Source organism: Mytilus edulis, chromosome 9 (genome assembly GCF_963676685.1).
Source record: "Mytilus edulis chromosome 9, xbMytEdul2.2, whole genome shotgun sequence".
In the NCBI taxonomy this organism is placed as follows: Eukaryota; Metazoa; Mollusca; class Bivalvia; order Mytilida; family Mytilidae; genus Mytilus; species Mytilus edulis.
In genome coordinates, this window is record NC_092352.1 from 15,288,794 (window position 1) to 15,301,720 (window position 12,927).

The 12,927-nt window shown below is 29.2% G+C and overlaps 1 protein-coding gene across 13 annotated transcripts in view; it reads left to right on the forward strand.

Moving 5' to 3' along the window:
* Positions 1 to 1,082: 1,082 nt before the first annotated feature.
* LOC139489551 (unconventional myosin-XV-like) overlaps positions 1,083 to 12,927 on the forward strand; it is a 128,371-nt gene continuing 116,526 nt past the window's right edge. For 10 of the 13 annotated variants that reach the window (XM_071276088.1, XM_071276093.1, XM_071276082.1 and 7 more), the window contains exons 1-2: positions 8,018 to 8,388; positions 12,269 to 12,338. The gene's annotated coding sequence lies outside the window, so the exon portion shown is untranslated. Of the gene's footprint in view, positions 1,104 to 3,162; positions 3,301 to 3,498; positions 3,518 to 8,017; positions 8,389 to 12,268; positions 12,339 to 12,927 lie in introns of those variants that run through there. The other 3 variants (XM_071276085.1, XM_071276084.1, XM_071276086.1) reach the window with 3 other exon arrangements.

The window sequence follows — 12,927 nt, forward strand, 5'->3', positions numbered from 1 at the left end:
CACCAAAGGGAGATAATTTGGAGCTTTTTCAATTTTTAAAGTCATCTGGGGCCAAACCAAATAATTTTTTTGGGTTGTTTTTTGTACCATATCATAAAGTAACAACTAATAGTGTAATAAATAAAATTTGTAATGAAAAAATAAAGGTTTAATTTTTTGCTAAAATTTTTGTACCCATGAGCCACCTTAAATGAACTTCAATTTGCATTTGTAAGTCAATTTTGTTATATATATATTGAAAGTGCCTTTTAACTACATAAAATATAAAATACATTGTTGCACCAATGTAGATAATAACACAAATGAAAATGTTGCATCATTATGATCTTCAGTATACTTAACATTCTTGATAGTTTGTTTCTTTATGTTTGGGAAGTGATAACATTTTTTAAAACAAAGATAAAGTTTTTAAACTGCCATAGGTCAGATAAAATGAAAGTGGAGTATATCGATGTTTGACTTGTTTGAAAAAAGACATTGCAATTTAATGGACCAAAACAAGATTGAAATCTTTAATTGTTCAGTGAAGAAATTACACTTTATTAAGTTTCTGTTGATTTTTCTGTTGTATTGATATTCTAAAATATAAGTTCCATGCTTTATCATTGTCATCTATAAATAAATCACCTAATTCCATCAAATAACATAATTAATGTTAAGCTTATTGATGCAATATAAAATATGATTCAAGATATAAATTTCTGATAGATTGTAAATACAACCATGATACATTTTGTAGCTTGTTTCCTAGAAAATTATAGGATACATATAAATTAACACAGGTGACATTTCTGACTTCTTTAATTTAATAATTTAACACTTTTTAAGTAGACATTGACAAATTTGATTTACAAAAAAAAAACGTTTTAAAAAAGAAGACAAACATTACCACAGTACTACTCTAGTGTTTTAGTTGTCTAGTTTCTTCTCCTGATTTAGTAATATATGAGCTTGGTAACACTTTCAGAGTAATAAAATGGTCATTTATGTCCTTTGTTTAACCACCTTTTAGTTTGTCAACTATTTATTGTAGGTTGTTAGTCTCAAGGTTACATGATAGAGTATGATAGATTTGTCAGTTACAGTTTTAAGGACATGTTGAGGTAACTTTAAGAAAAGATCCATAATAAGTAATGTTGGAATGCATTGTCAACAAAGTATAACATATAGATTGTAAAAAGCTTAATAATCTTCGTTCTGATAAGAAAAAACGTGTTGTTTTTCAGCATTGACCTAAAGGCTACGAAAGTCATTGCAATCATTGAGTAATCATCATCACCTGTCATGTTTACAGTTTTGTTGTTATTACCTATATTTATATCCATAATAACTTCCTACCTTTTATGTACTGAACTTTGAAGGGATGCTTTCAGATGAGTTTAAATTTTATACTGAGTGTCTATAATTGGAAATAATATTTTTTATGCCCCACCTGAAATACGGAATTGTCCCCATGTTGGTCATCACTATCAAGCATTTTTACCTTTGCTGCTATTATCTATGTTTAAAAAAAAGAAAAGCTGTCTTCTTCATTGTTTTTATTACAAAAATGTAGGTAACTTATTAAGGTGTTATATAATATTGGAATTCTAATTATTTCTACATAGAATCGAACTGCGAATTTGTTGCATGTTTGCATATTGTCTTGAAAACTATAAAAGACAGATAGAAACTTAAAAAAGAAAAAATGATCAGCATAACAAAATCTGTAAATATATTAAATTTGGCTGAAATCCAGTCAACTTGTTATAGGAGTTATTGCCCTTTTGTGACAATTTGTTTTACTGTTTTTTTGTTTTTGGGGAAAATGAAGACGTTATCATTTCTCAAAAATAAAAGAACAGTATAAAAGGATAAACAATTACAATACACATAGATTTTTGTCAGGAATTTAGTCTAGTCTATAATGTTGGAGAGAGTCCATTGTTGAAGATGCACATAAGACCTAATTTAGCAAAACAGACTTTTTACAGCCTCTAGTTTGTATTTTTTAACTTGAGATGAAAACACTTATTGAATCCTGGTTGTAATAGTAGGTAAATGCACTTGTTCTTTTTTAACCAGTTCTGTCTAGTTTCTGAACATAAAACATGACACTAAAAGTAAAAATAAAAAAAACCCACAGATATGAACTGTTTGTCTTGTCTATTACATAAATAAATTATTCAGTATTGAGTATATGCTATCACTACCTATATTTGTATATTTATATAAAAGTTTAAAGATTTGCTGATTGGTTGTTTTCTATAGACTCCTATATATATATTTGTATTAAACTGTTTTACATGATTAATGTAAGTACAGGTTCTTGGTTACTCTCTTAAGCTTGTAAAGAATAAGTTCAAATAAAGATAGTGAAAGTACTTCCTGAATTATGTCTGGAACAAAAATTAAAGTTGTTAGAATTTCAGACCATATCAATTTAAAATATTTTTTAATCAAATTGATTAAGATCATATCTACAATACTCATGTCTAGAATGACTAATAGATTACTTACACTAACTCAGATAATATAATGAAAAGAAGAAAATAGTTTTCTCTAATGGACAGGTGTGGTTTAAGGTATGAAAAATTACAGTTCTAGATAATTGCTCTATACCAGACTTTTGTGGCAGTTATTTAGAATGTTTACAAAAGTCCGTTTAAAAATGCATAATTTTATTGTAGACTTATCAGTTCACTGTGAACATGAATTTCACTTGATTATATCCATATAAAACCTTAATATTCTTAAAACTTCAAAGAAATTTTCAGAAAATATTTAATTGTCTATTTTTAAATAGCAGTATTTATTAAGTCTACTGTATATAAAGATAGTAACACAATGGAGATTTATAACTGTCAGGTAAAGAGTGGATTACATTGAGAAGATTAAGGATAAAGTCATTGTAATCGTCTCATGCTGTCAATTTAAAAAATAATATCGGTTTGACAGTCACTTTTTATTTCAAAATTACTTTTGAAAATGCTATGTTTTTAAATTTTTAACTTCACATTTGTGAGTTATAGACTTGTATTTATGTCATAAACATATTGAAAATAACAATAAAATAGTTTGATATTGTATCATAAAAAACATTGGAAAGTTTTCAAGATGCCTATTAAATTCCCTTTGATTGGCCTTTGAGATATCCTAAGCTCTCTCTCCTTTATATTATAGGTGGTTATTGATTTAATATAATGTAGAAAGTGTTTGACAACTCCAGGATTTACTTTGGCAGACCACAAGCACCTGTTTTTTACTCATTGAAGAAAATCGTGGCCTCACCTGGATACCCATTCTAATTAACGAAGACAGGTAAATCAATTGATTAAGGATGTCACTTCCTGGTTTTCAATTGCTTTTATTATGGTACTGATTTCTTAATGGGACATGATCATGTTAAAGTTACGAAAGCACCAACTACATAGATGCTGGACGATTATTGATAGTATTGGCAAACAAATTACTGATCTTCTATTTGTATAAATATATTGATGTATCAAAGAAATTGTTGTTGAGGCTGCTTGCAGAGGTAATTTATCAATTCAGATTCAGATTAAATGGGACATATCATGTTAAAGATATGAAAGCACCAACTACATAGATGCTGGAACAAGTATAGATAGTATTGGCCAAAAAATTACTGATCTTTTTTTATAACTATATTGATGTTCGTAGAGGCTGCTTGCAGAGGTAATTTATCAGTTCAAATTAATAGGATTTAGAAAAAGGTATGGTAAATGGGGGTGTAAACAGCATTTTGTAAGATTTTGCATACAAATTAGACATGCTGAAATTTAATTGAAATCGAAAAATCATTTATTTACTTTATTTGCTCAAATGTTTTCAAATGAAACCTGAAATTGTAACAAATTTGTATAGAAAACATGGAATCATTGGTAAAATATATTCAAAAATTGCTAAGTATTTTAGAACCTAATCACTCTCAAAACCAGTCCATAAAGTTTCCTTGGATATGAAATAGAGAAATTACGATTCTAAACATTTTTGTCTAAGATTTGCATCTGTGTTTAGGATTATTTGAAAGTATTCATTCACTAGTTTCCCAAAAATATTAGGAAAAAAAGCAAACATTTTTTTAAATTTCAGTTAAAGTTAAACATGCTGAATTTGTTTTTGCAAAAAAAAAGTACAATCCAGACAAAACTTAAAAATGTTTGTTTGCTCCTGTTTACAGGTTTTAACAACAGTTTAATAACATCAATTGGAGATCTGGTTTGAAAATAGTCAAATAAAATTTGGAATCTGAAGTTTTGAGGTGATTTCAAAAGCTTTTTTTTCTATATTATTTAGGTTCATTTTGAAAATAGATTCCCCTTTATATTTTTGAAACCACATGTATAATATGTAGTTTATTGAGGATACTTTGTAAGATTGTTTACCACATACAGAGGATGTGATGTGAATAAGATAGAAGCTATAGCATAAAGGTTAAGGTCATAAGAATTGTTTAATGTTTTAAGTTTACTAATTTTTGCCAGCAAGGTTCCTTGAACCCCATGATATTCAATGATGATACTTTCTATAATAGTTCACCATCAGTAGAAAGTTTATTGTTAAATAATAAGGTTGAATTGACATTGAAAAGATCTAGATCACAAACTTCTTGTAATGTAGCAGATTCTAGGTCTATGGTTACAAATTGCTTCTGTGATATTTTGAGAAATTGCTTAGAATTGTTTCACCATTGAAAGACTGTAAATTCATTTTAAGTTTGCAGGTCATCCTTGGTTCATGTTAACAAATTGTGTACACCATTATGTACTAATTTTAGTTGAATAAGCATACTTACTATGACTGTCATTCCTCTTAAAAGTTTGTTCTGTAGAAAGTAAAATCTATTCTTTAAAGGCCACGGTAACAAGCTTTATATGATAGTGAAGTATAGACTCTAGGATAATGTTTTAAAACTCATGCCATATATTTAGAACTGCTTTGAATTACATATAATACATTGGAATGATGTTCACCACCACTGTCTAGTGAGTTGTGCATATTGTGGTAATCAGCATTGAAGATCATAGTAAACTTGGGGTTTGAGTGGAAGACCTTCATTTAATGTTAAAAGATATAAACAGTCATTTCAGATATAATTGGGGTAAAATAGATGAAAATTCTTCATTGGTGCATTTCGTGAGAGCCAATGTGACACGAAGATGTCTTAAAAACCCACAGTATTCAATATGTAAAAACTTACCAAAATAGTGGGACCATAAGCTCTTGGATAGATGTGTCTTAATGTAGCTTTTGATAGTTAAATTTGAAAATGTTGAATATAGCTGACATAATTTTATGTACATGAATACCTTCAGATTACAAGGGGGGGGGGGGGGGGGGTATTCTTTTCTTATCCTGCTTATTGTTACATTATTGGACAGAAACTATTCAAAACTCTTAAGTGTTGCAGGAAAAGAAATTATACACCTATTCATGGCTTTCTATCATTGCTCAAAGTCAAGATTTTATTGTTTGGTTGGTCTCTCAAATGCCTACTATAAACTAAGGTCAACTATATTCGGTGTATGGAATGTTTTAAGGTGTACATGCCTGTCTGACAGGTTCTATCTAACCTTGACCTAATTTTCATAGTTTATTGGTCAATGTGAGCATTTTGTGGTTACATCTGTTTCTCATATACTAAAAGCAACTGGTTGACCATATTTTGTGAATGGAATAATTGTAAGGTGCAATTGTCTGTCTGGCATGTTTTATATGGTTTCACCTCATTTACATAAGTCATTGATAATGTTATGTTTATGTGATACTTGAAGTTAAACATTTATCTTAAAGACTTTCAATTCAATTATGATACATTATGCAGGTGAGACATTTCAGTGTGTCCACTCTTGTTTTCATACAGTTCTAGTTCCAATATTTGATCACATTGATGTCTTGGATTCACCTAGGCCAAACAGGGAGCATTAACACAGGAATGTCTTCTATGATATACTGACATCTATATAAGTGATCATAAGTTAAAGTAATGACATGAATAGGAAATCAACTCATGAAACAGATTCAATTGACTAGTAGGTTATGTGTACTGCGTACTGATGTTTGTCTTTTTCTTTTTTTGCCATGGAGTGGTCAGTTTATTTTATGACTTTTGAGTTTGGTTTTCCCATTGGTATGTTTCACCTCTCTTTTATGCTTTGATGGAACTGACCTATTCTAAATCAAAAGTTACTTGGAAGTGTGTGTTTTTTGTTTTTTATTAAGCATGAAAATCAAAAGTGATTTCAAATTAAGTTAAAAGAAAATATTCAAACATTTATCCATTTGGCAATGTCTCATAATAGCAATAACTTTGAAAAGTATACCTTGGTCAGTATGAGCTTGGAAGGATACATGGCTAAAGCTCAGTTCTCTTACTTATTTTCATAATCAGCTGTTTTGAAAAGCCTACTTAGTCAAGCAAATATGAAAGTGAAAGCTATTTGAAACTGAGAAAAATTGAAATAAGCATATAGATTTTCATATGTTTGTTTCTAAAAGTTTTTAACTTGATATTGTTTCCTATTCAGATTTTCAGCATGCAGGAAATTGAAAAGTATACTCAATATTATTTAGTTAAACAATTGTAGCAAACCTGTAATTGATTTTCATTCCAGTGTGAAATAACATGTTTTGATAATAAGTAGTTCATGTTTATATTCACAGCATTGCATTCATGGTGAATATGAAATGTTTTCATTTTTTCATAAAAATCCATATTAATTGATTATTCTTACCATGTGTTATAACAAAACTTAAAATCAATGAATCAATGAAGTTAACTGACTTCCAAATAGTTTGTATTCTTGGAAATTGTGAATATGTTTATTTGGAACATGGATTAAAGTCGGACTACAAATTTGAAAAAAAAAGTGTGATGTTTTTTACAAACTTTCTTTATACAATTATTTACAGTGAAGAATTTTATGAATGTGAATGAAAGACAAGTGGCATTATTTCATACATGGACTTATTGCTGTAAAACAAACAGTACCACTCTGTCTAGTTAAAGGACTAAATTTAACTGATGCAAGCAACAATTCCTTGAATTTGTTGCTCTGTTTCATGGGACATTCATAATCCAAGTATTGATTCATTCTGCAAGGTAGGACATATTGCATGTTTTACTGGTTTTATAACATCTTTGCCATTTGTGTTGATATAACTTCTAAAGATAATAGATACATATTGATAAAACCAGATATAGTAGTCGATGAGACAGCAACTCAAAAACACAATAAATTCTAAATGAGCATATATTAACATGGGAACTCAAAAAAGTAACTAATAGTACCTGTTAAGAGTGTAAGTCAGAATTCTATAATGTTAATGACCAGGGCTCTCTGTCATAAAACTTTACTCAGAACTTGAAGATCAAGATTTTGAGCTCAAAACACAAAATCCAGTATTTTTTTTTGGTTCATTTCTGAGTTTGAGTATAACAGTATTGCTAGAAAGTTTTATAACTGCAAGGCCAGATGGTCATTGGAAAAGAACACAAAGTATTTCAAAGTGGAAACTCTTTTAAACTTTTGTCATCTTAGTCTTGTCGTATGCAAACATTGGAAACAGTCTATGTTAAGGATATTTGGGTAGAATATTAGCATATATAAGATTTGTTATATAATCGTTTCAATATTTTATTATTAAAGTTCCACTTTAAAAACTAAATTTTTCCTTATATACTTTTTAAATCAAGATTGTAGTTTGTTGGAATAATACATAACTTTAGAAATATCTTTTTTTACAAGACATAGTTTTTATGCTGTCTAATTTATGTTATAAAATGAATACTTCTCCCGATATTGTTATAAAAGATTTTCTTTAACAGGACTTTAGGTTCACTTTGATGACCTTATAGAGTATATATACAAAAGTTTAATACTTGTCCACATGTTTATAATAAATTGTTTACATTGTAAACAAAGATTTGATCAATCCAATATTCACTGGTTAATAATCAATACAAAATTAGCTCTCTTCTTCTAAAGATTGCCCAGAAGCAATCTTTCACTGCATGATTTAAATGTTTCGTTCCTTTTCATGTCACGGTCATGTTTAAAATGTGTATTAAAACAATCAAATTAAACATGTGTGGAATAGACATTGAAATTTAGTTGTGTTCATAAACCCGTGAAGAGAACAGAAAAAAACTTGTAATATAAGTATATGCCCCGTCAACCATGTTGAATTCCTTGTATTGTTATTTAAATGTGCTGAAGGTAACTAGCCCTTCTGATTACCTGTGAAGAAACGGTTTCACTTTGTTGATAAGGTCCGTCTAACTTCTGTCTCGGGAATTTTAAAATTCAGTTTCTGATTCTGTATTTGGATTAATTTGACCATTTTCATTTGGATTATTTCATTTTGTTCATTTCGTAAATAATGGTAAGTTTATGAATTATTAAAATGATTATGAATGGAATAAATATTATGAAACATACCTGTTCAGGTATATTTTGACACCTGTAATCAATTGGCTAATTATATCTGTCAATAAGTGATTCTGCTGAAAATGCATTATAGAAAAGAATAAGAGTTGGTTTGAATACTGGGATTTATAATTTCTTTTCTAGCTTTTATTCATTGATATTTTCAGAAAATTAAAATTTATTTTTACTATTTCATTCTTTCTTTTTAAATGGCAGGTGTGGCCGATAAATTTTTTGTTGTCAAGTTTTGATATCAAATTATTGAAGTATGACAGCTAGTATAAAGAAATGTCAGGTACTAAAGTTTAATCTATAACATTGTTTTAAAGTACAAAACATATAAAACTTGTAATAAAAAAGACATGTACATGATTTCTTAACAGCAATGATTGCTATTTTATTTTATTATTTTTTAGTTTAGGCTTGATTTACAGTAAAAACATTGTGGTCAATGTAAAAATTTCAAGTTCTTGTATGTGTACGTGTACATGTACTTTGGTATTCTATAAATAGAAAAAAAATCAGATTTTTCTGATAGGAATTTAATCAGATTTAAATGACATCATTTGATGTAAATTTTATAGACATTATTTAAAAAAAACCATAATGTTACTTAATTTTTGAAAGGAACTTAATTTTGTTTGGGAATTTGTTTGTACTTGAACGTGGAATATTAAAGTACTCATTAAATAATCTGGTGATTAAACATGAATGATTTTTTTTATTTAATCTTGGAATTTTGATGTAATTCGAAACTTTGAAATATCTCTGTTGAATTTATTTTAAATAGGTAAATTACTTTCATTATAACAGGTAGATCAAATATCCTGTGATATCTAGTTAGATTTGTATATAGTAAGCACACTGTGTCTTATTAAATGATTTTTTCCCACCTCGAATCAACAACTGAAATTAAAGATATGTCTAAAAAAAACAGAAATTTGCTATTTAACATCCAAGTTTACATTTTCTTCTACACACAAGAAAATAATTTCCAGTTTATGATGGAATATTACAATTGAATAAATTGTTTTTCTCATTTAGATGTTGTCCTGAACATGCATGAAATACTTGCCACTGGGTGTTAAGCAACCATCAGTCAATCAGTTAGATGAAGGCTTTATTCATTTGTTTTACCTTCAATATCAAATAATTTTATTTTTGTGCAGCATAAATGCTTTGTATTAACAGTATAACAGCCTATAGTTGGTTGGTCTCTGGTGGATTGTTGTATCTATTGGCAATCATAACATATCGCCAATTTACTTTAAGTTTGTTAGTGATAACGTTAATTAATAGATTTATTTTATTGAATAAATGATCATTTTGATACTTTTTTTGTTCTCGTAACTTTTTTACATAATCCAATTACTTGAAAATTCAATTAAGTAATTATAACACTTTGAAGTAGACCACATATTGATTCAATAACTGTAAGCAGACTATGTCATTCAAATAGAATAAATTTATCTGAGGAATTATTTATAAGGTTATGATAGCAAAAGATCTAATAAGACAGGTAAGATTTCTGTTCGAGGGACACCTTTACTGCAGTAAAAAACCTTTTTATACCCCACCTAGGGGCAATTTTTTTCTCTGTCTGTGCGTCCAAAAGTTCGTCTGTTTGTCGGTCTCTCGATCGGTCCCGCTTGAAGTTGATGTCAAAGTTTTTGGTCAAGGTAGTTTTTGATGAAGTTGAAGTCCAATCAACTTGAAACTTAGAACACAAGTTCCTTATGATGTGATCTTTCAAATTTTAATGCCAAATGAGAGTTCTGACCCCTATTTCACATGGCAATGAACAAAGGAAATGATTGCGAATGGGGCATCCATGTATTATTGACACATACTTTTTATGTATACATGTATATCTGTTATGGCACTACAAAAACAAATTTTGCCAGACTTTCTTTATGAATTCTTTATGAATTTCTTTATGAATTTTCTAGTTTGGTAAAGGTTAGTGGAAAAGAAAAGGGGTAGGGGGCAAGTGTCTAGTAACCCGTGCCATGCTGATAAAAAAAGCACATTCTGTATAGAAATTATAGGAAGTTGTTATGATTAGCATTGAGACAACTATCCATTTGTTTTTAGTAGATAACAGTCTTGTATTTCAATTTCCAAGTATCAATTAAATTGACTGGGGATGCTTAAAGGGGCACTAGCTGTCAAATTCATTGTAACCGATTTGACTCAAATTCTCATATTTGGTTTATAACAATGTAAAACATTTATCCAAACTATCAAAAGTCTAAAATAAACAGTTTACAGAGCATGGGGTAGATAATATATAGGTTCGTTTCGTGTGTATTTTAGTCCAGACGCCATCTAATTAACTATCGATTTGACCTCGGATGACCATATAAGCGATGTAAACAAAAATAAAGATACGAATAGATTAAACCAACACGTGCAATTGCATTTTTATAGGTCTGTTTGATTTTATTTTATAGATTAAAAATAGATGTTTCTCATTGTTTTTAACCATATAAGAATGATTTTATGTGCATCGAATTAGTAATCAAATGATTTACCGTAGTTTCACTTTCATTGTTGACATTCTTTTTCTTTAAAGAACCAGTACACGTACAATGCATGCGTTGTCAATCTCTATCTAGGGGTTAACTTGAAGTTCACATGAATACCGGTTAGAATGATGATGACGTTTTCACTTGCAAGTGAATCAGTCAAAAATTATGTTTAATCGCTTATTTCAACAAAATTAAAGGAAATTGATTGCTAAAAGCAAATTATTATTTCATTATTCCAATTTGATTAATGATTGATCTAAAAAAAAATCATACTTTATTTTTTTATATATATCGTAGCTAGTGCCCCTTTAATCAGCGCCAGTAAACAAATATTTGTGTCCATCAAATAAAAAATGGATGCACTCAAATCAAAAACAGTTATCTCAGTTCTGAATCCAACAATCTTGTGTTATAATTTTGTATTTATTTTGATATTGATGTGGGCTCAGTCATGCCACGGAGATAACCTTCACAATTTACATTTTGTTTGTATAAAATGTATGACTTGGGATAACTATTGGCATGTTAACAAGTCACTCTCAGATCTCAATGGTAGTTTTATTTTTATTCAACTTTAAAATACTCAATTTTGATTTCTGTTGTCACTCCAAGGTTCATTTACATTGTAAATTAATGAATGTTTTATAAATAAAGGTTTTCTCTCTAATCGAAATAAAACTATACACTGGGGATTCATTTATGTTTGTAGGTATCAATGGTCGTGGATTGCTGAAAACTTGCATTTTTGTGGATATTTGATTTCGTGGTATTACCAATCTCTTTATACAAAACCTATTGAAAATATATATTTCTTTGAAATTTGCATTCGTGGATCACCTGTTCCCACAAAACCCGTTGAATTTGGTATCCAACGAATAATAATGAATCCATAGTGAATGTTATTTGTTTCATGTGAATTACGAGGTTGGATTTGTTACAGAACCAGGAAATTGCTTTGACTGACATTATCTGCATAAATTAAAGTTATAAGTTCGTCATAAGTTCGTCATTGAACCAACCATTTTCAGAATTAACAAGATTTTGTATAAGGTATAAGGTCACTTATGTAGAAAAAAAGCAGATTGACAAATTACTTTTCAATTTCCTTGTTATGAACAATTTCTCAAACAAAACATTTTTGAATTTCTTTGTTTTTGCAACTGTCCCATCAGATGGGAACTGACAAGCGATGATCTTGATTCTTTTTATTTATATAAGTACAGATGACCTTTATAGATTGATGTCAATTACATTTTGACATTGTCATAAAACTCTTTGATCATATCTGTGTTGTTATTATTGTAGATGTAATTGATACAAAGTGAAATGGACATGATTGACAAGCACCTGTCTCCAATCTACAGGTAAACTCTAGGTAAGATGTAATTAAATTTGACATTGATTGGGGCAAGGACTTCCGTGAAATTGAAAATGAAAAAAAAAAAATGTTTGAAAAAAAAAATGGACATGATTTAACCTTAAGACCCCAAGGGTGACTTGGGAGTAGAAACATGATCCTTACTTGTCTTCTGCCCACTGACAGTAAAACCCTTACCATAGTGGCATGTCCGCTTGGAAGTACTGGAACCTATACATACATGAAATATTTGCCACTGGATGTTAAACCACCAACAATCATTGAACCCTATGGTCATTTTGTAGATGAATAGATCTAGTTTCAGAAAGTTTGAACCTTTTTGTGATTTAGAGAAAGTATATGAAGACTTATGACAACATAAATCAAATGAAGTTGTCAGTACTAGACAGGGACAGCGAAAACAAAAAAAACAGAGGAAACTTGAAGATTTAAACAACTTAAAAGAATCCAGAGATCATATAAAGGCAACTTACACAGAATGCAGAGAATTCAGATATTCTAATTTACATGTTGCATTCATTATATAATCTAGCATGCAGAGCAAGAATCAAAGAGAACACTAAGAATAGCATGCCAAACTTGTTTC